Source organism: Podarcis bocagei (genome assembly GCF_964188305.1).
Source record: "Podarcis bocagei genome assembly, chromosome: 1".
Lineage (NCBI taxonomy): Eukaryota > Metazoa > Chordata > Lepidosauria > Squamata > Lacertidae > Podarcis > Podarcis bocagei.
Genome location: NC_138125.1, coordinates 2,916,555 through 2,942,619, shown reverse-complemented (window position 1 = coordinate 2,942,619; position 26,065 = coordinate 2,916,555). Strand labels below are relative to the sequence as shown.

The following is a 26,065-nucleotide window of genomic DNA, read 5'->3' as shown; positions in this document are numbered from 1 at the left end:
CGAATGTGAACAGAATGTGAGTAAACTCTTTTTTATACTTTTATAGAAGACTGTGTCGTGTCTTATCTTTTATGAGGGAATAAGGGGAAAACACCAGAACAGTTGTTACAGAGGCTTTAGCAAGCCTGAGCAAATGCATCCGCTGTGAGTTTAAAAAGGGGAATGCTACTCTGCTAAATTGTGAAGTTGTTTACACAAGTTGGAAAGGCTATAATCAAACAAAATATCCTCTCCTGCATCCCTGAACATTCCAACAGTTTCCAGCAACTGGTGTCCAGAAGAACTGCTGGCTCCAACTGTGGAGGCAGAGCATAGCCATCCTGGATGGTGGTAAAATGGCCGAAATATTGGGAAATTTTGGAACAAGATGGAGATAGATTGAAATTGCAGAGTTTTGAAAAACTAAAAAACAAAGTGCATGATTGGCTTCCTTATTATCAGATAATAGAGGCATATAAATTGAACAAGAAAATTGGCTTCCAGGTGGAAAAATCAAAATTAGAAACAGAACTGTTAGAACCTAAAACTAAGACTTTGTCAAAGATGTATAACTTGCTGTTGAAATGGAATACTCAGGATGAAATGGTGAAATCCGCTATGATTAAATGGGCACAAGATGTTGGACATAACATTATGTTTGCTGACTGGGAACAGTTGTGGACCACAGGTATGAAATTTACGGCATGTAATGCCTTAAGAGAGAATATTATGAAAATGATATACAGGTGGTACATAACCCCAGTCAAGCTTGCAGAAATCTACCATTTGCCCGATAATAAATGTTGGAAATGTAAAGAAACTGAAGGTACATTCTTTCACCTTTGGTGGACGTGCCCATGCTATAATAAACAGTGGTGCCCCACAAGACGAATGCCTCGCAAGACGGAAAACTCGCTAGACGAAAGAGTTTTCCGTTTTGGAGGTGCTTCGCAAAACGAATTTCCTATGGGCTTGCTTCGCAAGACGACAATTTCTTGCGAGTTCCTGCTGGTTTCCCCCCCCCTTTCCCCCCTTTTTCTAAGCCGCTAAGCCGCTTATCAGCTGATCCAATCAGCAGATAAGCCACTAAAAGCCTCTAAAAACCTCTAAAAGCTGCTAATAGCGCTAATCCGCTAATCCTTCAATGGGCTTGCTTCGCAAGATGAAAAAAACCCGCTAGACGAAGAGAATCACAGAACGGATTCTTTTCGTCTTGCGAGGCACCACTGTATTAAGATTAAAGATCAGGATAAAATAAGGAGGGAAAGGAATTGCTGAACTAATAAATTGAACTGGCATACAAAAAAGGGAGGTTTTTTATTTTTTATTTTGTATTTTTTCTTTTTCATTATGTAATATTGTGAAAACTTTAATAAATAAATATATATATATATATATATATATATATATATATATATATATATATATGTGCTTTCGTAGATTTTCACGGGTACAGGAATGCAGGTTTTGGTGTCTTCGGGTGTCTTCCCGTGTAAGAGTTGGGGTGTCTAGGCGACGTTTCGACGAGGTCTCACTCGTCATCTTCAGGCTGGTGCTTTCGGCTTCTTGTTACTGGAACAGAGCAGGATCTCAGTGTTTGAGTTCCTATAAATACTGTTGAGGGGGTGTGGTGTATAGCCTCCAACGTTCTGGGCAGAGAGGAAGTTCCCAGGTTAGTGTGTCTTTTCTTCTTTTGTTCATTAATTACTTGAGGGATATCTTGAGTGATTTCTTGAGTGATATTCTGAGTACCACTTAGGAGGGTCATTAGGTGTGGATTAGTTGCTAAAGCTTTCGTGTCTTGACCTCTTGACCTTGTGAAGAGTTTTTTCTGAGAAGATGGCTGTACTGCACTTAGTTGTGCTCTGGCTTGGCTTCGTGTATAGGGGCGAGCTGTGGTTTTGTGCCCTGTGCCAGCCAGATCTGTGTAGGGATTGCAGGGGGGTGCAGCATCCGGAGGTGCCACTATGGTTTGGCTACTGGATGGTGTCTGTAATTTATCTGTGGAGAGGGTCTGGGTTTGGGTCTGGTGTGGTTGATTGGAGATGGCGTTCTGTGTGCCTCTGGTTCTGGTGTCGGTTTTTGTGGGGAGGGCTATTTTCCAGATGTCTGGCAGGCGGGACGTATCGTCACGCTTGTTCATGTTGTGAGGGTGTTTCTCTATCTCGATGGCTTCCATGATTATTCTCTTGTGGTGGTGTTCCATGTTAAAGAGCAATTTGGAATCTGAAAAATTAATTTCGTGTCCTGTTTCTTTCATGTGTTGGTAAAGAGAGGAAGTTTTTTCTTCTTTTTTGACGGCATTCTTGTGTTCTGCGATACGTGCATTTATTCGTCTGTTTGTTTGTCCAATGTACGTGGCTGGGCAGACTTTGCAGGGTATTTCATAGACCCCTTGGTTTTCTAACTGGATTTTATCTTTGGGGTTTCTGAGGATATTGGCTATTTTTTGGTTGGTGCAAAAGGCTGTTTTGATATTGTGTTTATGGAGGATTTTGCTAATTTTATCTGTAGTGCCCTTGATATAAGGAAGGAGGGCCATGCCATTGTTTTCTTCTGTGTCTTGCTTTTTGGGGGGTGTTTCTTTTTGGATTAGCTTCGTAACCCTGTATATATATATATATATATGAGAACATAGCCACCCTGGCTAGTAGCCATCAATAGCCCTCTCCTCCATGAATTAGAATTGCTTTTCTCATAAATAGACCGGGAATCACAGTCTTCCCATACACACACACACACACACACACAAACATGATAGATATATTTTTGCACATCATTATCTGGAAAAAACAAAACTTCCAATTCTATCCATTCCTAGCTGCATCAGTGACATTCGCTTCCATTTTTTCCCCAGGTTTTTTTTTTAATCCATCTGTCTCAAGAGGCAATGGAGCGCACCTCTGGGAATGAAGTTAACCTGCTGTGATAGCTGCACTGAGGTGACCACCGCAGGGCGCAAGCCTGAGCAGTGCGTTGGAGGTCCTGGGCTGGCCAGATGACAAGAGCCCCATCTCATCCTCACTGATGGGGTCCAAAGGAAAGCAGAGCAAGACATTTGGCACCAGCTTGGTTGCAGGAGTTGCCAGGAGGAGGCACACAAGGCGCCACCCAACTGTCTTATGAGCCAGGTTGCAAGAGCCACAATTAGGGGGCCTCCCATGGTGGCCTCCCATGGTGGACCTTTCCTCCACCCCAATCAATAGCTAGTGAAAGTGTGCATGAGCTGGACTGGAAGCTGGAGACACAGAGGGCAGCTTGCTCTGGGCTGGATCCAAAGCTGTGACAAATGGAGAAACAAGGGTGGAATCTACATGCATAAAAAAAACACCGCTGTGAAAATGCCTTTAAAAAAAAGTTCTGAAAATATATTGAATTTGCCATAGCTCACCATCGCCCTCTACTGTCACATTTGTACAATGCACTTTACAACACACTTAAAACTTTTTATTTGCAGCTGTATAGAAGACAGGAGTGCCTGGTGTGCTCTGGTCCATGGGGTCACGAAGAGTTGGAGATGGTGACAGCAGCCACGAAATTAAAAGATCCTGCTTCTTGGGAGAAAAGCAATGACAAACCTAGACAGCATCTTAAAAAGGAGAGACATCACCTTGCCAACGTAAAAGCTATGGTTTTCCCAGTAGTGATGTATGGAAGTGAGAGCTGGACCATAAAGAAGGCTGATCACCAAAGAATTGATGCTTTTGAATTCTGGTGCTGGAGGAGACTCTTGAGAGTCCCATGGACTGCAAGATGATCAAACGTATCCATTCTGAAGGAAATCAGCCCTGAGTGCTCCCTGGAAGGACAGATCCTGAAGCTGAGGCTCCAAGACTTTGGCCACCTCATTAGAAGAGAAGACTCCCTGGAAAAGACCCTGATGCTGGGAAAGATGGAGGGCACAAGGAGAAGGGGACGACAGAGGACAAGATGGTGGGACAGTGTTCTCGAAGCTACCAGCATGAGTTTGACCAAACTGCGGGAGGCAGTGGAAGACAGGAGTGCCTGGCATGCTCTGGTCCAGGGGGTCACGAAGAGTCGGACACGACTAAACGACTAAGCAACAAATGATGATATACTTGCGTGAAGTGTGTTTATTACAGACAGAGAGTGATACCTGTGGGATATTTAAAATGCAATCCAACCAACAGTTTGTGTTTTGCTAGAAAGGCATATTAAGGGAGCTCACAGAGTTTCCCTGTAAGTTTGCTAGAGAGGACTCTGTGAGAGACCCACTGTCACAGTCCAGTTCACGGGCGATCAAAGTCCCAGCAGGGGACGTCAGGACTGGGAAAAGATGGAAGGGTGGGAGCAGGAACAGGGGTCTAGAAGCCAGGAGTCTGAGGGTCAGGAAGTAAGGAGTCACAAAGTCAGGGGTCTGAGGATCAAGAAGCAAGGAGTCACGAAGTCAGGGGTCTGAGGATCAAGAAGCAAGACAGGGAACGTGTTGCTGTGGCAAAGAGCCGAAGGGAAAATACTGACCTTAAATATCCCTTCCTGGCGCTTGCCACCAGGTGCTGTGAGTTACCAATTGGCCTCACCTGTGTGGCCATGCCTTGCCTCTTCAGAACAAACTTAGGAAGGCCCCAGTCCTGCAAAGTCCTATTGGCCACAGGGCCTGGCTCCTGCATGCACACCTGACACCCGCCCACTGTGCCCTGACAGCGGGAGGGCATAGCTATAGGTATTTTCTTACATCTGCCAAGTCTGAGCTCCAGGGCTCAGACTCCATCTTTAGCTAGACTCCAGATGTAAGAAAGGAAAATCCATTCTGCCTTAAAGCATTCTGGTTTACTTACATTAAAAGGCTAAAACTAACCTATCTGAGCTTCCCTTTTAAGCTGATGAACTCACAAATGTGAGGATGGAATATCTAGCAAATATATCCTCTCCTAGCATTTATTCACACCCCCAACAGTACTTTTGAAAAATCAATGGCGCATCCCTCTCGACTGAAAGCAGCTCCCCGCCCCCAGCTTTATTCTGCTGAGTGTCTTTCGGGTAAAATCTTGTTCAGCATCTCTTCTCCCTCTCTGGTCACAAGAGGGACCTTCTTTCCCTGATTTTGCATCTTCCACCGATTTCCCCTACACAGGAATTCAGCCGCGAGGTGCTGGCCTCTGTTCTATGCGTCTTGTCAGAATCGGGTTCCCCAGGGCCGTCCCTTTTGACGAATTAGGGTTGTGTTAGGGGCGGGCGAGAGGCATGCTGAATGTTAATGCTCTTGCACAAAACATCCCCATGAAATCTAATGATCTCGCTGTATCTTTTATGGGTCAGAATGCACTTAATGAACTGAACCAGGCAGGTTACCTCTTCTGCTCTTTCGTCTTTCAATGGTTCAGGGGAACAGGCCACGGGAGAGGAGAGGGTTTTTAAATTATAAATTTTATCGTTTAAAATATATGTTACCAGAGTGGATAAAGCACGTACACTTGAAACACAGCTTATTCAAACATACACATCTTTTGCAAGGAGGGTGGGTCAGTGGTAGAAAATCTGGGCTCCCAATGAAGCTGAATGCTGAAAGCAAGCTCTTCTATACACGGGTAGCACTGTGGTCTAAACCACTGAGCCTCTTGGGCTTGCCGATCGGAAGGTCGGCAGTTCGAATCCCCGCGACGGGGTGAGCTCCCGTTGCTCTGTCCCAGCTCCTGCCAACCTAGCAGTTGGAAAGCACCCCAGGGCAAGTAGATAAATAGGTATGGTAAGGTAAGGAAGGTAAATGGCGTTTCCTTGCACTCTGGTTTCCATCACGGTGTCCTGTTGCACCAGAAGCGGTTTAGTCCTGCTGGCCACATGACCCGGAAAGCTGTCTGCGGACAAACGCTGGCTCCCTTGGCCTGAAAGCGAGATGAGCACCACAACCCCATAGTCCCCTTTGACTGGACTTAAGACTCCAAGACTTTGGCCACCTCATGAGAAGAGAAGACTCCCTGGAAAAGACCCTGATGTTGGGAAAGGTGGAGGGCACAAGGAGAAGGGGACCACAGAGGACGAGATGGTTGGACAGTGTTCTCGAAGCTACAAACATGAGTCTGACCAAACTGCGGGAGGCAGTGGAAGACAGGAGTGCCTGGCGTGCTCTGGTCCGTGGGGTCACGAAGAGGCGGACACGACTAAACGACTAAACGACTAAACAACAACAACAACAAGCAGCCAGGGGTCCTTTACCTTAAAGCACATACAGTGGTACCTCGGGTTACATACGCTTCAGGTTATATACGCTTCAGGTTACAGACTCCGCTAACTCAGAAATAATGCCTTGGGTTAAGAACTTTGCTTCAGGATGAGAACAGAAATCGTGTGGCGTGGCGCGGCAGCAGTGGGAGGCCCCATTAGCTAAAGTGGTGCTTCAGGTTAAGAACAGTTTCAGGTTAAGAACGGACCTCCAGAACGAATTAAGTACGTAACCGGAGGTACCACTGTACACTTAAAACGCAGCCTATTCAAACAAGCACATCTTTTGCAAGGAGGGTGGGTCAGTGGTAGAAAATCTGGGCTCCCAATGAAGCTGAATGCTGAACAAAGGCTCTCCTGATGCACGTATGCTCCTGTGTGGACACACTTTCCGGGTGTCCTGGTTTTTACATTTTGAAACATGGCAACCCATATTTCTGGGCCCCAGTTCTGGGCACCACAGTTCAAGAAGGACACTGACAAACTGGAACGTGTCCAGAGGAGGGCAACCAAAATGGTCAAAGGCCTGGAAACGATGCCTTATGAGGAACGGCTAAGGGAGCTGGGCATGTTTAGCCTGGAGAAGAGGAGGTTAAGGGGTGATATGATAGCCGTGTTCAAATATATAAAAGGATGTCACATAGAGGAGGGAGAAAGGTTGTTTTCTGCTGCTCCAGAGAAGCGGACACGGAGCAATGGATCCAAACTACAAGAAAGAAGATTCCACCTAAACATTAGGAAGAACTTCCTGACAGTAAGAGCTGCTCGACAGTGGAATTTGCTGCCAAGGAGTGTGGTGGAGTCTCCTCTTTTGGAGGTCTTTAAGCAGAGGCTTAAAGGAGTGCTCTGATGGTGTTTCCTGCTTGGCAGGGGGTTGGACTCGATGGCCCTTGTGGTCTCTTCTAACTCTAGGATTCTATGATTCTAACCCTAGCTTAGTCCATGCGTAGCTGATATGGCTCTTGGTTAGCATTCAGGAATGCGAGAGGCAGCCGCTAACTTAGCCTGAACTATTCCGCTTGCTAAGCACCGGCAGACTTTGCTCTCCAAAGAGCACTGGAGAGAGATAAAATCATGGTGGAGACTGCAAGAGGAGCATTTAGAGATTAGCGGCACTTGTGGAATCCCCCCCCCTTCTCCCTCCCTAATGACATCCTCGAGATAAAAATGCTCTCAGCTCCGTGCTCTGTTTCCCTATTTAGATCCACGAATGTGAGTCGAGATAACCTTTATCCTGTTATCAGCTCCCTTCCTCTACAACAGCCGATCTGCAGCCCTTGCAATTAACATCTATCAGAATCGGGGACTAGGAGAAGGCAAGGCTCCCACCTGGCCCTTGGGGAGGAAGGGAGGGCAAGAGAGGAGCCCTCGCTGAGGACCAGGAGACCAGTGGGTAAAAGTCAGAGCAAGCAAAGGGCCTTGGAGCAGAGCTTCCAGGCTGAACTCCGGGGCCTGTTTAAATTATGCAAAACAAACAGATTGCTGGCTCATTGCATTATTTACTCCGCTTCTGCAATCACATTGAGATGCTCTGTGAGACATTGAAGTCATGTTTCTGAAAGGATGGATGTTAGCTGGCACAGTTCTCATCTAAATTCCAACATGAGAACATTGGATCCAGGGTTGTAAAGACTGCGGAGAGAAAGAATTGGGTGCACTCTTCCCACCTTGGATCAAATCTATGCTTCCAGGTGCCATGAGAAAGCTGCAGAGATAGCGCAGGATAGTGCGCACCCCGGAAATGATCTCTTTCAGCTTCTGCCTTCTGGGAGAAGGTACACGGTTATAAAGACTACGACTAGCCACCTGAGAAACAGTTTCTATCCAAATGCGATTTTGGTTTTAAACGCAGTGTAAGGAGTCTCTATGGGAGTATATTGTATTCAATTATGGGGTATCAGAGTTTTTAGGGGGTTAACCAGGCTGGGATAGCAGGCTTGTGGGTTTTTGAATGTCTGATGTAGATTTTTTCAATTCCGTTGTTCTGTATGGGACAATGACAATAAAGATTATCATATCATATGGGACAATCTAGTCCAGCATGTTTTCTGCTGCTCCAGAGAAGCGGACACGGAGCAATGGATCCAAACTACAAGAAAGAAGATTCCACCTAAACATTAGGAAGAACTTCCTGACAGTAAGAGCTGTTTGACAGTGGAATTTGCTGCCAAGGAGTGTGGTGGAGTCTCCTACTTTGGAGGTCTTTAAGCAGAGGCTTGACAACCATATGTCAGGAGTGCTCTGATGGTGTTTCCTGCTTGGCAGGGGGTTGGACTCGATGGCCCTTGTGGTCTCTTCCAACTCTAGGATTCTATGATTCTATTCTATGATTCTATGATCACAGTAGCAGGATCCAATCATAAGGGCCCTCTGCCCTCCTGCCATTTCCAGCAGCTGGTATTCAGAAGCACGACTGTCTCCAGTCCTGGAGGCAGAGCACAGCCATCTGTGGTTAGCAGCCATTGATAGCCCTCTAGGTGGCTGGCCATCATTGGATGAGGCCATTGGTTCATCTAATCCAGCCTCCTGTTCTCACAGTGGCCCATCAGGTGCCCCAGTGGGAAGCTTGCAAGCAGGACCCAAACACAAGGCCACTCTTCCCTCGTGCCATAGGCACCATCTTTGGGAGGAGGGGCTGGGTACATTGGCACCCACAAAACTTCCACTGTGGATGCTGCACGCACTGTTCAGAGTGTCTGTGGCCATAGCAGGCCTTGGTGCAAGGCCATCTCTACAGGGCTGTGGGTAGCTGTGCTCTTCTGTGTGGGATTCCTTGTTTTCCTAGAGTGGACATGCAGGGGAATGTTTGGTCCAGCCAGTCGAAACTTCCTGTTCCTCCTGGCTGGAGCATCCTTCTTTGCATGTGACTAGAAGGTGGGTGTGACCTTACCTGTCCAGGTAAGAAAAGGACGAGTCACACAGCACACCTCTCTCTTTTTGACTTTCTTCTTCATTTGTCCAGCTTTTAGCTAGGACTGCTCTGCTAGCTCTCAGCTAGCAGAAGCACTGGGATTATTCCCCCATATGGAGTAGATCCACATGTACACATTTGTGACTAAGTCTGCCTTCAGGAATCCAACTGTGAACTGATGTGAGTAAACTTCTTTTATTGACTTTGAATAAAATTGTCACATCTTTATTCTTTTAAGAGGGATTCAAGGGAATTTACCAGGAACTATACAATTCAATCTGAGACAGATTGAATTGTATAATAGTGAGAGGCTCACACGAGCCTGCAACCAGCTATCTGCTGTGCATGTAAAAAAGGGGGAATGTAGCTAAGTAAAGGAACTTGCTAGTGCAAGTTAGGAAGGGTATTAATAAACAACATATCCTCTCCTGCCACCCTGAACATTCCCACATGCTGGCTGCAGCTCTTTGAGCCAACTGTAGTTGCTGAGCCCTTAATTCTGAGTTGAACTGCTAAGATGCATAAGACTGAATCAGATAAATGTTGGAGATGCAATGAGACTGAGGTTACCTTCTGTCATGTGTGATGGACCTGTAAAAGGGTAAAAGAGTATTGGGAAATAATCCATAATGAATGGGGGGGGGGAATGTTTAAAAGAACTTTTCCAAAAAAACAACCCAGAGTCCTTCTAGTTGGGGATAATTCAGACAGAAATTCCCAGGCATCAAAAAAGGTTATTTATGTATGCCACTACTGTGGCTCATGTTTTGTTAGCCCAAAAATAGAAATGGAATGAAGTCCCAACTAAGGAAAAATGGCAACTTAAAGTGATGGAATATGTGCAGCTTGTGGACCTAACATACAGAATAAGAGAACAAGAAGAACATATGTTTAAAGAAGATTGGAAAATGTTTATTGAATATATGGGGGGGGGGAATTGTGTACACTTGAAAATGTTGGCAGCATTAAGATAAATTCAACAGTGTAAATACCGTTTTTATGGATGTAATAATGGAATACTGAATGGGTTAGTTTATATAAAACATGCAAGGATTTATGTTATGCAAAATGAACCATGGAAAGAGAAGAAGGCAAGTCATTGATATTTTAAGGTTGTTTGAATGAATATTCTAAAATGTAAAACAGAAAATTTAATAAAAAATATAGAAAAATAAAAGAAAAGCTATTTATACCATTGGAAAAAATAAGAAGTTGTAGCTTAGCCCATTTGAAAAGTAGTCCCACGTATAGCACATGACAGCAATCCAGACGGGGTAAAACTAAGGTGTGTGTCACTGTGGCCAAAACAGACAACTCGAGAAGTAGGTGGCGAGTTTGCAATAAATTAGAACCAAATGGATTTCCCTCCCAACCTGAGGAATGGCTGAGGCTGGGAAATGGGGGGGGGGGCTTCTCCATGGCATTCCCAGCTCCCCGCTTTCAACAAGGACTGACTGATAGCCAGAGGACAGTAACATCCAAGCAGTAACAACTCCATGGTGATGACATTTCAGGCAAACGGTAGGTTTTATTTCCCCCTCTCTGCTTCCTTGGTGCTGACTTTTCAGTGGAAGAAATCATTTAACTCTCTCTGGTTCACCTCCAGAGGAGTGCAGTTGAGATTTTTCCTAGACAGGGATCTGTTACATGCAGAATATCTCACACTACAATTGTCCAGTTCCTTCTCTTTCTCTCTCTCCTGTCCCAAGGTGCAGAACCCTACTGCCATAACTCTTAACGCAGGCCTTCTGAAACTCCTTGATAATGCCTACAGTTAATGATGTTGTTGTTTAGTCATTTAGTCGTGTCCGCCTCTTCGTGACCCCCTGGACCAGACCACGCCAGGCACTCCTGTCTTCCACTGTCTCCCGCAGTTTGGCCAAACTTACATTGCTAGCTTCGAGAACACTGTCCCACCATCTTGTCCTCCATCGTCCCCTTCTCCTTGGGCCCTCCATCTTTCCCAACATCAGGGTCTTTTCCAGGAGGTGGCCAAAGTATTGGAGCCTCAGCTTCACGATCTGTCCTTCCAGTGAACACTCAGGGCTGACTTCCATCAGAATGGAGAGGTTTGATCTTCTTGCAGTCCATGGGACTCTCAAGAGTCTCCTCCAGCACCAGAATTCAAAAGCATCCATTCTTCGGCGATCAGCCTTCTTGATGGTCCAGTTCTCACTTCCATACATCACTACTGGGAAAACCATAGCTTTAACTATACGGACCTTTGTTGGCAAGGTGATGTCTCTGCTGTCTAGGTTTGTCATTGCTCTCCTCTCAAGAAGCAGGCATCTTTTAATTTCGGGGCTGCTGTTACCATCTGCAGTGATCATGGAGCCCAAGAAAGTAAAATCTCTCACTGCCTCCATTTCTTTCCCTTCTATTTGCCAGGAGGTGATGGGACCAGTGGCCATGATCTTCATTTTTTTGGATGTTGAGCTAATAGAGACACTTTGAAAATGGGTTTGCAAGTCTTGAATATAGATGCATGGAAACCCACACACCCTGCCGCCAAGTCTGGCTTGGAAACAACTTCTGGGGATTTCAGAATGCTTCCTTAAAGAAGAGACTGTTTTAAAAAGACACTCTGTCCCCACTTCCCCAAATGCTTCTTCATTCCCCAAACCAACTTCCCTTTATTTACCTGAAAGAGGAGACAGTAAGATTCCCCCCCTTCTCCTGTTAAACATCACTGTCTCTATGAAATTGCTCATCTGGTTTCCCTGCCTCCCCCCCTCCCCCCACTGCTCACTCGCTTCCCTGCCTGCTGTTTCATCACGATGCTGGAGTTGTCAGCCATGCAAACTGCAACATGATGGCAGCCTTCCATTTCTATGGAGAGAGAGAAATACAAAAAATAGACACTTGTTGCAGAGACCCATTCGTCCAGCTGGGAAAGCCTGTTATAAGAAAAACGTCTTCCATTGTTTTCAGAATTTGAACCCAGACTCACTACAAATCCTTCTGCGGTGCTTGACCACAAACACTAGCTAAATCAGAATCATGCCCTGCTAAGTAAATATAAAGGGACGCAGGTGGCGGTGTGGTCTAAACCACAGATCCTAGGGCTTGCCGATCAGAAGGCCAGCGGTTCAAATCCTCACGATGGGGTGAGCTCCCATTGCTCGGTCCCTGCTCCTGCCAACCTAGCAGTTCGAAAGCACGTCAAAGTGTAAGTAGATAAATAGGTACCACTCTGGCGGGAAGGTAAACGGCGTTTCCGTGTGCTGCTCTGGTTCGCCAGAAGTGGCTTAGTCCTGCTGGCCACATGACCCAGAAGCTGTACGCCAGCTCCCTCGGCCAATAAAGCGAGATGAGCGCCACAACCCCAGAGTCGGCCACGACTGGACCTAACGGTCAGGGGTCCCTTTACCTTTACCTAAGTAAATATAAGCAAATCAATCCCATTCACAATGCAGTTGTAGGTGAGTTTTTGGCGCACAGAATTTGCTTAGGTTTTTCTTCTCTTCTTGGAAGCACTGAATCCCTGGCTTCCAGAACATGTCATGTGTCCTACTTAACACCGGAGCCAAACAGTTACATGATTTCCAGGTGGCCTTCAGCCAGCAGGGAAATAATTCTGGCTCTCTGTTTGGGCAGCCTCAAAGTAGTCCGTGAGTGTCGCTCGCTGGCTTTGTAAATGCATTGCCATTTGAAAAGCATCCAAGTCGAGGGACTGGGAATACAGGACGCTTCATAAATAATTTCTGCACCACTTAGATTCAAATTCCGCGGCTCTCGCTGATAAAAATGCAAGGCCAAACCTTCAGAATGCATACACCCCCAATCCCACACACCAAATCCTTCACCTTTTGTGCTAATGGAATTGTCGGAGAGTTCTAAGCTTGCATCGGTCCTGCAGCGATGGAGTGACTGAACTTTGCAGGCTCCCTGAGCTGCAAACCAAGCTCGTATATTCAGCTCTAGGAGAGAGGCAAAAATAAAAGATATCCAGATTATCTGAGTGCACAGAGAAAGGCTTAGACATCTCTTGTGGTCCAGAGACTCAGTGCATTACCATGTCAAATTTCTGCCTAAGTCTAAAGAGTCTCCAGGGCCAATTTGTTCTGACTGCAGAATTCTTGGTGCAGAATTGGGGTTAGCCTAGTACAGGGTAAGGATTAGTTTTTCACAGAAGACACACTGCCCAAGCACTGCTCTTGAATGAGCTTCATTGAAAGATGTTACTGACCTCAGCTTAGGGAACGATTTGGAGGTGCTGGCCCGAATCTCTGACCCTGGAGGTGGCAGGAGTGCCAGCTTGGCTCTGTGACCATGGGTGCCCGAGGCCATGGGTGCCATGCAATGTGCATGACCCTGGCAGTGAAATTTATGGGTGCCCAGACCCTTCATGGGGAATTTTTGGGTGCTCAGGAACACAGGGTCCCAGGGAGCCGGTGTCAGGAACATGCCCCCCCCCCCAGAACACAGGGGAAGAGTTAGACTCGGAAATCGAACTAAGTGAATGAGAGGTCGACTTTACAGATGAGAGCTATCTGACAGAGTTGAGAAAGGGCAATTTGACTCCCCTTCCCTGGGAAGACTCTATTATCTCTCAAGGAGAGGAAGAGTTGGAAGGTAGCTAGAGCATTGCTAGGCAATCAGCAGGTAAGCAGAGGTCTGAGTCTGTGTCAAGTAGCAGTGGGGAGGGAACAGTCCAGCTTCTCAGTCTTCGTGATAGGCATCTGAATAAGATCATATGGCACCGGAAGGGCAAGAGGGGAAAGGCGGGAGTTTGGCGTCCTTCCTGCTGTGGGAGGGGCGAAAATTCAGACAGACCAACTATCGTCAATGCGAGCAGGCGAGAAGCCGTGCCCTGGATGTGTCTTTTTGTAAATAAACGTACATAAAACTGCCGGAGAGTCATTACTTCTTATCGGGGGCTTGCTTGCCTGCCAGAGATCATGACAGCCGGCACCTATGGGAGTTGGACTGCACTGTTAGAATAGTTAGACAATGGAACTCACTTCCACAGAAAGCCGTGCTGGGCATCAACCTGGGTGCCTTTAAAAAAGGATTGGACAGTTTCATGGAGGAGGGGGCCAATGGGGGCTATTGATGACTGCTAACCAGGAAGGCTATGCTTTGCTTCCAAAGCTGGGTGCAGATATGCTTCTCAAAACCAGTTGCTGGAGGAAGGGAAAGGAGAATGTGAGCCGCTTTGAGACTCTTTAGGGTAGTGATAAAGTGGGATATCAAATCCAAACTCTTCTTCTTCTCTTCTTCACAGGAGGGGACAGTACTGCTGCGCTCTGATCCTTCTTGGGGGGAGAGACTCCATCAGGCAAGGCCTCTTTCCACCTGTCTTGCTCCACCCTTCAGGCTCTGCTGCTCAATTTCTATTGTACAGTGGTACCTCGGGTTAAGAACTGAATTCGTTCTGGAGGTCCGTTCTTAACCTGAAACTGTTCTTAACCTGAAGCACCACTTTAGCTAACGGGGCCTCCTGCTGCCGCCGCGCTGCTGGAGCAAGATTTCTGTTTTCATCCTGAAGCAAAGTTCTTAACCCGAGGTACTATTTCTGGGTTAGCGGAGTCTGTAACCTGAAGTGTCTGTAAGCTGAGGTACCACTGTATTATTTTATATAATGTAGCTTGCCGTTGTTTTATTGATTATAGTTTAGAAATTATTCATCGTAACAGTTAAGGGTGAATTTCTGTTTAATTTCTATATGCTGATACTATTATTTTATACTATTATAATGATTGTTGAATGTTACTTTTTGATGCAGATTGCTTATTTTAAAATGATGTTTTATTATCACATTTTTGTATTGCATTAGATTGTTATAAGGTGTACATTTTTTGTTTCTTCAGCTTGTAAACAGCCTTGTGTATTGTAAGATAGAAGATAGATGGTATACAAATTAAAGGTGATGATGGTGATGATGATGAAGAGGGTTTCCCACTGGGAGAATAGGCCTGGATGGGCCATTGGCGTGATCCAGCAAGCCCTTCTTTTCTATTATGTGCTTAATATTTCACTCTGGATCCTTCACTTAAAGGAACTCTTGGTCTCAGATAGCCTCAACTCTTTGCCATCTGCTGAGCATTCTTTAGCTGTGATTCCTGGATTAGAGGAGGTTGGATTGAAAGAGCGTCTCCACCCCCATCGTTCTGCCCAGACACTGAGGTCCAGCGCCGAGGGTCTTCTGGCGGTTCCCTCCCTGCGAGAAGCGAAGTTACAGGGAACCAGGCAGAGGACCTTCTCGGTGGTGGCGCCCTCCCTGTGGAACGCTCTCCCATCAGATGTCAAGGAAATAAACAATTACCTGACTTTTAGGAGACATCTGAAGGCAACCCTGTTTAGGGAAGTTTTTAATGTTTGATGTTTTATTGTGTTTTTAATATTCTGTTGGGAGCCGCCCAGAGTGGCTGGGGAAACTCAGCCAGATGGGCAGGGTATAAATATTATTGTTGTTGTTGTTGTTGTTGCTTTTAGATGACCCTTTGGTCCCTTCCAACCCTACAATTCTTTGATTGCGTTATTCAGTTGTTACCTAATCAAAACAAGCAAATACTTCAATTTCCCTTTATGTTTTTGCTCCTTGCTTATGATCAGGTCCTCTCCTTTTAGGAAGCTTGGCCATGGATATAACAGAAAGATTTTGTTGTCCTGTTTCCCTTTTTCTCTGGATGTCCCTCAAAGTGGCCAAGGTGTCAGCAGCCAATGTCCATCTGTTGGTCCCAGAAGAGTCTTTTGTTGTAGTGAGCAACACTATGGCAACACTAATGGGTCAACTCAAAATCAATGGTGTTTCCTTGGGCACCTTACAAAGGGAATAATGCTCTCGAATGAAGCGCCCAGGGTGGGCAGGGACATTTCTGATCCTCAAATGGTAACCATGCTCAAAATGTCAAGGAGGTTGCAAGAGCTGACATTCTTTCTGGGCTGGGAGACCTTTAAGATACAATGAAGTCCTTTCCTGACAGCCGTTGGCATGAAAAAGTCAACACATCTGCAGCAGAATGGGAGACTTTCACAAGCCCAAATGGAACATGGAACACAATAAGCAGGGGGCCTCTTTCTTTGGAGACCCAGAAGTACTTTCCTCACAAAGGGTAAGATTTCCAGGACTAAGAGTACACCTGGTGCTCTCCAGAAGAGAACTCAGAAATTTGGTGTTGGATATAAGAACATACAGTGAGGGGGGGGGGAGTATTTGATCCCCTGCTATTCCAGCACGACAATGACCCAAAACACATGGCCAAGGCAACAAAGGAGTGGCTCAAGAAGATGAACATTAAAGTCCTGGAGTGGCCTAGCCAGTCTCCAGACCTTAATCCCATCGAAAATCTGTGGAGGGAGCTGAAGGTTTGAGTAGCTACACATCAGCCTTGAAATCTTACTGACTTGGAGAAGATCTGCAAAGAGGAGTGGGACAAAATACCTCCTGAGATGCGTGCAAACCTGGTGGCCACCTACGAGAAACGCCTGACCTCTGTAATTGCCAACAAGGGTTTTGCCACCAAGGGATAAAGTACTTACTTCATTCATTATAACGCACATCAATCTCTGACTTTTGTCTTATGGGTTCCTGGGGGGTTTTCCTGTTGTTATTCTGTCTCTCACAGCTACGATAAACCTACCATTAAAATTATGGACTGGTCCTTTCTTCGTCAGAGGGCAAACAGGCGAATTTAGCAGGGGATCAAATACTTCCCCCCTTCACTGTACACAACTTACCCCATTGTTGCACGCCACCCCAAATCTCTGAGCACTTAACTAGTCCGTGTTTCTTTTTGGGAATGAGGCACAGCAGAAACTGGGCAGAGATATGTGTTATTTACACATGTATACAACCAGAACCTACAGTGGAAGGGGATTCTAGGGGTTGTTCTTGTTTACATTATGTATTGTATGTTTAAATCTTGTGATTTTATCCTGCGAACTGCCCTGAGAGTTATAGGAGCCAATTCCTAGGGGCTGAGGGGGCTTCACCCACCCAATAAAATATTTGAGGGGGTTGAGCCAAAGTTGATGTGCATTGCCATTCAAACAATGTTTGTACACAGCTTCATGTGATCAATAATAATAATAATAGCATTGTTATTATTATTTCTACCCCTCCAATCTGTCTGGGGTGGTGGGGCTTACCTGGGCCCCCCACAATATTTTATTCAAGTTGGCACAGCTGCTGTGGGTATAGGGCAGTATACAAATTTTAACAACAACAACAACTATACCCCAAGAGTGCCTTGTTTTTCACATAGCCAGCATCTTGGATGCAAACACACACCAAACATTGCTCTCTAGCGCTGCTCCCCCTCTCTCCAGTTTGCTACTTTCTGTCTCGGTGACATCACTCCTGTCCAGCACCATAATTCAAAAGCCTCAATTCTTCGGCGATCAGCCTTCTTGATGGTCCAGCTCTCACTTCCATACATCGCTACTGGGAAAACCACAGCTTGAGCTATACGGACCTTTGTCGGCAAGGTGATGTCTCAATATGTGGGGCAGGTGATGACGCTTCCTCCCCTCTTCCATCTACAGAGCAATTCCAATGCCCAACCGCCAGTACCAAGAAAGTTGTGACGATTTGCTACGAGGTAGGCAAAAAGCCAAGTGGCTGGTGCCCATTTGCCAAGTGGAAAAAATTCCTATCAGGCCCCTCAATGGCGACCAACCAAGGTCCATAGCAAGGTCAAAGAACAGAAACCTTATAGGGCGGGAGGGTGAAAAAAGCAGGAACAGCTGGCGGGCGGCAAAGAGGGAGATCCCCGGCCACGTCCTGGTTTAAATAGGGCAGGCCACGCCCCCTGAGCCAGCCGATTGGCTGGCCAGGAGGTGATGTGGCCGGGAATCTCCCCAATCGTGCGGGGGCTGGGGGCGGTGAAGCCCACAACTACACCTCCTCCGAAGGGCGGAAGTGGCTATATGTGCTAAGGTCACCAAAAGTGAAGGCAGCCATTTCAGAGTGAGGGCAGCACTCCTTGAATATCTGAACAGTTTTGTCCTGTTTCACAGCACTATGAGGAGCAAGGGGAGTCATTTGAAGTAGAGAAAAACTTTTTTTTTTTAAAAAACACCTCCCTTTCCAACTGTGCCCTATTATTAATAGGGCAGCACTTTAATGTGTTTTTTTTATTTAAAAAAATCTCCCCGTTCTCACCAATTTGTATGCACATATCAAAATACATTATTAACTTCTGCATACCATAACTAATTATGCTTATTTTGGGCCCAGCCGCTACACTTTAATTAGGAACTGTTTGCATTTTCGCAGCCTCTCAGTGCCAAAAGTTTGCTTTCGTAATTAAAAGTAAAAATGCAAATGAAGGGCTTTCTTTCCGCTGGCGTGCGAATTAAGTCCTAATGAAGGGGGAAGGAGGGGGCAGGATGGAAACTTCTTGACCTTTGGTTTCCTGGTGGCCTTACCTGAATCTCATTAGGCTACCGTCTGTTCAATGTCAAGGAGGAAGGCAAAATAGACTAATGAGGCCTTTTTCTTCCACAGAGTATGCTGAGATTCAGCTTGGCCAAGGGAAGAGAGGAAAAGAAGCAGTTATGAGCCAAACAGTCTTCTAAAAGTGAATGGTCAGGAACAACTGATGCAGCAGCTACGTTGAAATCAGTAAGCCAAGAAGACCCTCCTGGATCACGTCAAAGGGGGCCCGCTTATTCCACCACCCGTTCCCACAGTGAACAACCAGATGCCAGTGGCGTAGCAAGGTCTGGTGGTACCCGGTGCGGGAAATTTCTTCTCACCCCCCCCCCATTGAAATCTAGTTGGACTCCCAAGAGACCGCGATCTACTCACAGTATAAAAAGACTGGCTGTGATCTGTGTTGTTGTTTAGTCGTGTCCGACTCTTTGTGACCCCCTGGACCAGAGCACGCCAGGCACTCCTGTCTTCCAGTGCCTCCCGCAGTTGGGTCAAACTCATGCTGGTAGCTTCAAGAACACTGTCCCACCATCTCATCCTCTGTTGTCCCCTTCTCCTTGTGCCCTCCATCTTTCCCAACATCAGGGTCACCTTGCCGACATCACCTTGCCAACAAAGATCTGTATAGTTAAAGCTCTGGTTTTCCCAGTAGTGATGTATGGAAGTGACAGCTGGACCATAAAGAAGGCTAATTGCTGAAGAATTGATGCTTTTGAATTCTGGTGCTGGAGGAGACTCTTGAGAGTCCCATGGACTGCAAGAAGATCAAACCTCTCCATTCTGAAGGAAATCAGCCCTGAGTGCTCACTGGAAGGACAGATCGTGAAGCTGAGGCTCCAATACTTTGGCCACCTCATGAGAAGAGAAGACTCCCTGGAAAAGACCCTGATGTTGGCAAAGATGGAGGGCAGAAGGAGAAGGGGACGACAGAAGACGAGATGGTTGGACAGTGTTCTCGAAGCTACCAGCATGAGTTTGACCAAACTGCGGGAGGCGAAATTGACACACAGACTGTGTGACAAGGACAACTGTGACTTTAAAGAAGAACGGGAACCTTTTACAAAGTACTTAAAAAACAACAAAATGAACTGGACTCCTTGGCAGGTTTTGAATAAACATTCACAAACTTTTTATTGGTAATATACAGATAGATAAATTAAGGATCCTTACAGTGTTATAATATGCAGAGAATAATATGTCTTGAGAAACCAGAGAGAGGAGCTGAGGGGAGTCTGGGAAGTGGGGTGGGAGGGTGGGGTTTTCCTTTTTGGGGAGGGGGGAGGGGGGAAATGGGGGGGGGAAGGAGGAGGATTTATTTTTGATAAATTGTTATGTTGAAATTCCTAATAAAAATATTCAAAAAAAGAAAGGAGAGTCCACCACCTTCAAAGGGAGACCACTCTACTGTGGAACAACTCTCACTGTCAGAAAGTTCTTCGTTTGAATCCCCTGGTTCAGTTCCTACCTAGAGCAGCAGAAAGCAAGCCCATGTGAGAGCCCTATATAGATGGCTATCATATTACCTCTTCTTTTCTCCAGACTAAAAAAATACCCAGCTCCTTCAACCATTCCACATAAGGCTTGGTCTCCAGACCCTTGATCATCAAAATGGTCAAAGGCCTGGAAACGATGCCTTATGAGGAACGGCTAAGGGAGCTGGGCATGTTTAGCCTGGAGAAGAGGAGGTTAAGGGGTGATATGATAGCCATGTTCAAATATATAAAAGGATGTCACATAGAGGAGGGAGAAAGGTTGTTTTCTGCTGCTCCAGAGAAGCGGACACGGAGCAATGGATCCAAACTACAAGAAAGAAGATTCCACCTAAACATTAGGAAGAACTTCCTGACAGTAAGAGCTGTTTGACAGTGGAATTTGCTGCCAAGGAGTGTGGTGGAGTCTCCTACTTTGGAGGTCTTTAAGCAGAGGCTTGACAACCATATGTCAGGAGTGCTCTGATGGTGTTTCCTGCTTGGCAGGGGGTTGGACTCGATGGCCCTGGTGGTCTCTTCCAACTCTATGATTCTATGATTCTATGATCTTGGTTGCCCTCCTCTGCACATGTTCCTGTTTGTCCACATCCTTCTTAAACTGTGGTGCCCAGAATGGGACACAGGACTCCATCTTTCAGTAAAAGTGATATCCTCCATTAGTAGACCAAAGCCTTTGTTCCCATCAAGACCACCTCAAAGAATGAGAAATGCTAAGAAAGGGATTTTGATAATCTTTTACTTCCATAATTTCATAGCCTCCAACATTGTTTGTTGTAAAGACCTTCCACAGATAAACAGAAGGAAATAAAATTTTAGCTATAAGCTGCCTTGAGTCTCTATCAGGGGGAAAGGTGGCTAGATGTAATAATAATAATAATAATAATAATAATAATAATAATAATAATAATAATAATAATAATGAAGTACGCTCCATTGAATACATTGGGACTTACTTCTGAGTAGACAGTGCAAGGCTCAATTTACAATAAAGGAATAAATATTCCACGTTTCCTAAAAAAATGCTTACTGCTGAAACATAGCAGTTAAAGAATTTAAAGCGGATTGCTCACCTTTTTTCCCCCAAAAGTATAGGAAGGGCTTTGTATGCCAGCTTCTCAATTTCCTTCATCGGGTGCAGGTATTTTATTTTCAGAATAAAGATGACTCTGTCATTACACCTACACACACCCCACCACTTTTAATCGTTCTCCGAGAAGTGGAGGGGAAGAAAAAGCGAATCCAGGACATTCCTGGATCAGATCAGAAACCTGGACGGTTTCCGTAATTCCAGGACAGTCCCTGGAAAATCGGGACACATGGAGGCTATGTAATTTCCAGATGAAACACTGCTGAATGCCCTGGATGGCTATTCCCCCCTTCGATACTCTTGCTCCCTGGACCATTATGGGAAATCTTGGCTTTGTGATGGCAGCTGCCAAGTCAGATGCCATCAAAAGGCAAACGTCGGTTTCCTAAGCACGCAACTCTGTGTACCTGCCGATGGAAAGGTTTGTGTATAAAGGTCACACACAAAGCAACTCCACTCGCAGCATGTCAGGTTGGCTGCAGAGGTTTACCCTTGTGGGGGATCATTTTGCACTCCCCCGTGAAATCAAGTTGGCAGTTTCCTGAAAGATGCAAAAAGACCCCCCAAGCACATATGCTCTTTGAGCAAGGAGAGTGGCCGTCCCTCCAAGAGGCTCTTTGCTGTGTTTTCCGGGACAGCTTTATAAAAACAACAATTCACTGACTGCCGAGGCTTCCTTTTCAGTCAAGGCAGTGACCTGGATAATGGCATGTTTGACGTAGAGCAAATTGTGCTCTGTCTCTGGGTAAATGGCACTGTCCCGGTTGAAGGACTGCTTGACCCAGCTGGGCCAAAGGGCTCCCAGGAAGTAGGCAGCCAAGACGGGCAGAGCGATGCTAAAGGTGGATCTTGGCAATGCAGTCAAACCAACCATTCATGTTTTGCTAGATAGGCATATGATAGAGGATGGCGCTGTGGTCTAAACCACTGAGCCTCTTGGGCTTGCTGATCAGAAGGTCGGCGGTTGGAAACCCCACGATGGGGTGAGCTCCCGTTGCTCTGTCCCAGCTCCTGCCAACCTAGCAGTTTGAAAGCACACCGGTGAAAGTAGATCAATAGGTACCACTCTGGTTGGAAGGTAAATGGCATTTCCATGCGCTCTGGTTTCCATCACGGTGTCCCATTGCACCAGAAGCGGTTTAGTCCTGCTGGCCACATGACCCAGAAAGCTGTCTATGGATAGATGCCAGCTCCCTCGGCCTGAAAACGAGATGAGCGCCGCAACCCCATAGTTGCCTTTGACTGGACTTAGCTGTCCAGGGGTCCTTTACCTTCACCTTTTACCTTTTAACTTTAGGAGCTGACGCTCACAGAGTTTCCTTGTAACTTTGCTAGAGCGGACTCCATGAGAGACACTCCCACTGTGCCCTGACAAGGGGAGGCCTAGCCATATATATTGTCCTCACCTGCCTGTGGACAGCCTCTTTTCTTCTTTTATCTCTTCATCTCATCAGCAAGACAGGAATGTGGAAACATCTGCATGTCTGAGCTCCGTAGCTGTCAAGTGTCCCTTATTTGAAGGGACAGTCCCTTATTCCAGTGCCATGTCCCGCTGCTGTCCCTTATTGATGGATGTCCCTTAAATGATGTCCCTTAAATTTCAAAGGAAGCAGCTCCTCTCCCTCCCTCCCTGCCGGCCAGGGAGGAGGGAGGCTCCAACTGTGTTGCTTGGCTGTGTTGCTCACCCAATAAGAAGTCTAAGAACGACTGGGGCGTGGAGCTTGCATGCCTTGTGTGTGGCTAGTTAATGCAAGCTGAGGGGTTTTTTGAATGCTGGACGCCATTTTGTTGCACGTGCTGCTGCAAACTTTGCAGTGCAAAGCCAGGCCGGGGAGCCGTCTTTAGTTGAGGCTGCATAGGCCTTGTGGTGCATGCGATTCAGATTCTAGTCAGTTGAACCTCTGGTTACAAAGTTGGTTGGACAGTGTTCTCGAAGCTACCAGCATGAGTTTGACCAGACTGCAGGAGGACAGGAAGACTGGAGTGCCTGGAACAGGTGAGGCTGCAGGTCCCTTATTTTGGCTGCTGGTCCCTTATTTTCAAGGCTGCTGGTCCCTTATTTTTCAAATCTGTAATTGACAGCTATGCTGAGCTCCAGTATTCAGGCACTATTTTAACTGAGATTTAATACCTTCCTTGGCTCCCAGTACGTTTCCGAGCACAATTCAAAGTGTTGGTGCTGACCTTTGAAGCCCTAAACGGCCTCGGTCCTGTATACCTGAAGGAGCGTCTCCACCCCCACTGTCCAGCCTGGACACTGAGGTCCAGCGCCAAGGGCCTTCTGGCGGTTCCCTCACTGCAAGAAATCAAGCTACAGGGAACCAACAGAGAGCCTTCTTGGTAGTGGCACCTGCCCTGTGGAACGGCCTCCCACCAGTTGTCAAAGAGAAGAACAACCACCAGACTTTAGAAGACACCTGAAGGCAGCCCTGTTTAGTGAAGCTTTTAATGTTTGATGCATTACAGTGGCTTGATATCAATAGGCAGGGCGTTCCATAGTGTAGCTACTGCCACACTAAACAATCAGGTTCTAACAGATGCAGAATGGATATTAGGTACGTAACTCTGTTCCTTGACTTTTGATACTGATCACCTTGCTCTGATCCGGCACTTTGAAAAGGTGCTCACTCACACATGACTGCCACATTTCTCCTACCACACCTGCATTCTTGGTTCACAACGTTCGTTCAGTATCATCGCTCAAGTTCCTGGGCAGCTGTTCAGAGACGCTTTGTCACCGAATGCCACCAGAGGACCTTTGCAAGGTAGGAAACAGGCCTGGCTGCGCTCTGCTCTGCTTGCTCTCCGCCCAGACCTTGTGTCTATTTTCATTTAATTGCTAATATGTTTTTAAATTTGCTGTGTGTTGTTTGCCTTGCTTCCTGGATGCCCTTTGGTGACTTCCTCTGGCCTCATTTCAATATTGACATTTCCTCCTGTCCACAGTCATTAAGTGCTGAACTGTGGTGTCGCCAACCTTTGCAAGCGGCACTGAGAACAAAATAGGTTGCTTAAATGCAAGTCGGAGCAAGCTTGCTCACATTATTGAGGCCGGTGCGGAGGCTCCAGCAGGTGCAAAATGCAGCAGCCCGGCTGCTCGTCGTTCCTGGAAGAATTGAACTGGCTGCCAATTAGCTACTGGGCTAAGTTCAAGGTTTGTCATAGGTTTTGGAATCATGGGCAGGGGGAAAGGAAGAACCAGCCAGGTGACAGGACACTCAGGTTACCACCACAACTCCTCCCTCAACCCCTCCTTTCTGTAATGTATGCATGATGTCAACCCCTTCTGTAATGTATGCATGATGTTTCTGGGGGTGGGCTTGACCTAGAGGATGGGAATTTCAAAAGTTTTTATAAGGTCTTGCACACCATCTTTCTGGGTCTTTCCTCTCTCCTGCAAGTGAGGGGAACACCCTGTTGCAACAGTTCAATAAAGGCCAAGCCTACAGGCTGCTGTTTTGCTCCAAGTTATCCTGGTTGGTGTCTTTGTTTTTGTCCAAGGGAGCCCTCGGATTTTTCTGGTAACAGTTTGGCGATCACGAAGGGACAAAACCTTCCGGTAACAGTGGCAACAGGGTCCTCACTCACCACACGCAGGAAAGGAGGAGGACCCAGAAAAATGGCATGCAAGGCCTTATAAAGACTTTTGAAATTGCCACCCTGTAGATCAAGACCACCCCCAGAAACATCATACCTACATCACAGAAGGGGTGTAACCTAAGACCACCCCTCAGATACATCATACCTACATCACAGAAAAGGCAGTCTAAACAGAAATTTGAATGTTGTTTTTCTCCTGTCCTTGTTTATCTCCTGTCTGGCAGGTTACTTGATTAGATTGCTTGGGGAGCCTGGCCATACTTTTGTAGTGATAAATACTTAGTTCCTGGGCCAGGTCACAGGCTCACCCTATTCATACACAGACATATCCTTAAGACAGGATTTGTGAAGGAAAAGACAATGGGGAGGCTTTTCCACTTTGACCTTGCAAAGAAAACATTTGCTCAGTTTAGGAATCAAATGGCTTCAAGTCGGTCTTCCTGTGCTGATCTATGTACGTGCGGTTATGAACATTACTATATATCGAAGACCTCAAAATTCCTATCACAACATGCATAGAAATAACAACAGAAACTGAGATGTACAAGGAAGACAACAAGAAAGGGTTTAGTTATACAACTTCTAGATTTCAAAAGGAAGTCATAGAAGAAGAAGTGAAGCTGTTGAAGAAAGCATATAGTATTCTGCTAGAATGGGAAACAAAAGATGAGGTCAAATCGGTAACAATCAAATGGACACAGGATATAGGACATAATATACAATTTGAGGACTGGGGGAAATTGTGGAAAGTAAATTTGAAATTTACAGATTGTTCTGTATGAAAATGATGTATAGATGGTATATTAGACCAGTACAGATAGCAAAAATGTACAAAACTGGGTCAAATATTTGTCGGAAATGTAAAGAAAAAGATGGGACTTTTATCATATGTGGTGGGAATGTAGAGAAGTTAAAATATTTTGGGAAATGATATGTAATAAATTGCAAAAAAATATATTAAAATGACATTTGTAAAAAAACAACACAGAAGCATTTTTGTTAGGGATTGTAGAACAATACCTGCCAAGAGAAACAAAGAATTTATTTGTGTACTGTCAGGGAACTGCCATCAGAGGCGAGAGGAGAGGTAAGACGCTCCAATGATGCAGGGGAGGGAACTAGCAAGGAGAGAGAGAGAGAGCTTCCACTGGGGAAGGAAATCCAGGGGACACCAGGGAGAAAGGGGAGGCTGAGAGTACTGCGGAAGGGAGGCTCCGAGACTCTTCCAGTGAAATCAGCGGAGAGAGCACAGGACCTCTGCTTGGCACGCCCACGCTGCGCAGAAAGCTTCCGCGCAGAGAATCTAGGAGGAGACTTGGAGTCAAGGAATGTTTATGTTGGAAGAAGTTTAGGAAATGCCCACTGACGGATTCTGCCAGTGACTGAGACAGTCGCGTTGTAAGGGCTGTCAAACCAGGGAAAAGTTTAGCTATACA

At 46.1% G+C, this 26,065-nt stretch overlaps 1 long non-coding RNA gene across 1 annotated transcript in view; it reads right to left on the bottom strand.

Moving 5' to 3' along the window:
• Positions 1 to 25,029, bottom strand: part of LOC308588239 — a 156,894-nt gene extending 131,865 nt beyond the window's left edge. The window contains exon 1 of the long non-coding RNA XR_014008605.1: positions 24,621 to 25,029. This is a non-coding gene — a long non-coding RNA (uncharacterized lncRNA). The remainder of the gene's footprint in view (positions 1 to 24,620) is intronic.
• Between the last annotated feature and the right edge of the window lie 1,036 nt (positions 25,030 to 26,065).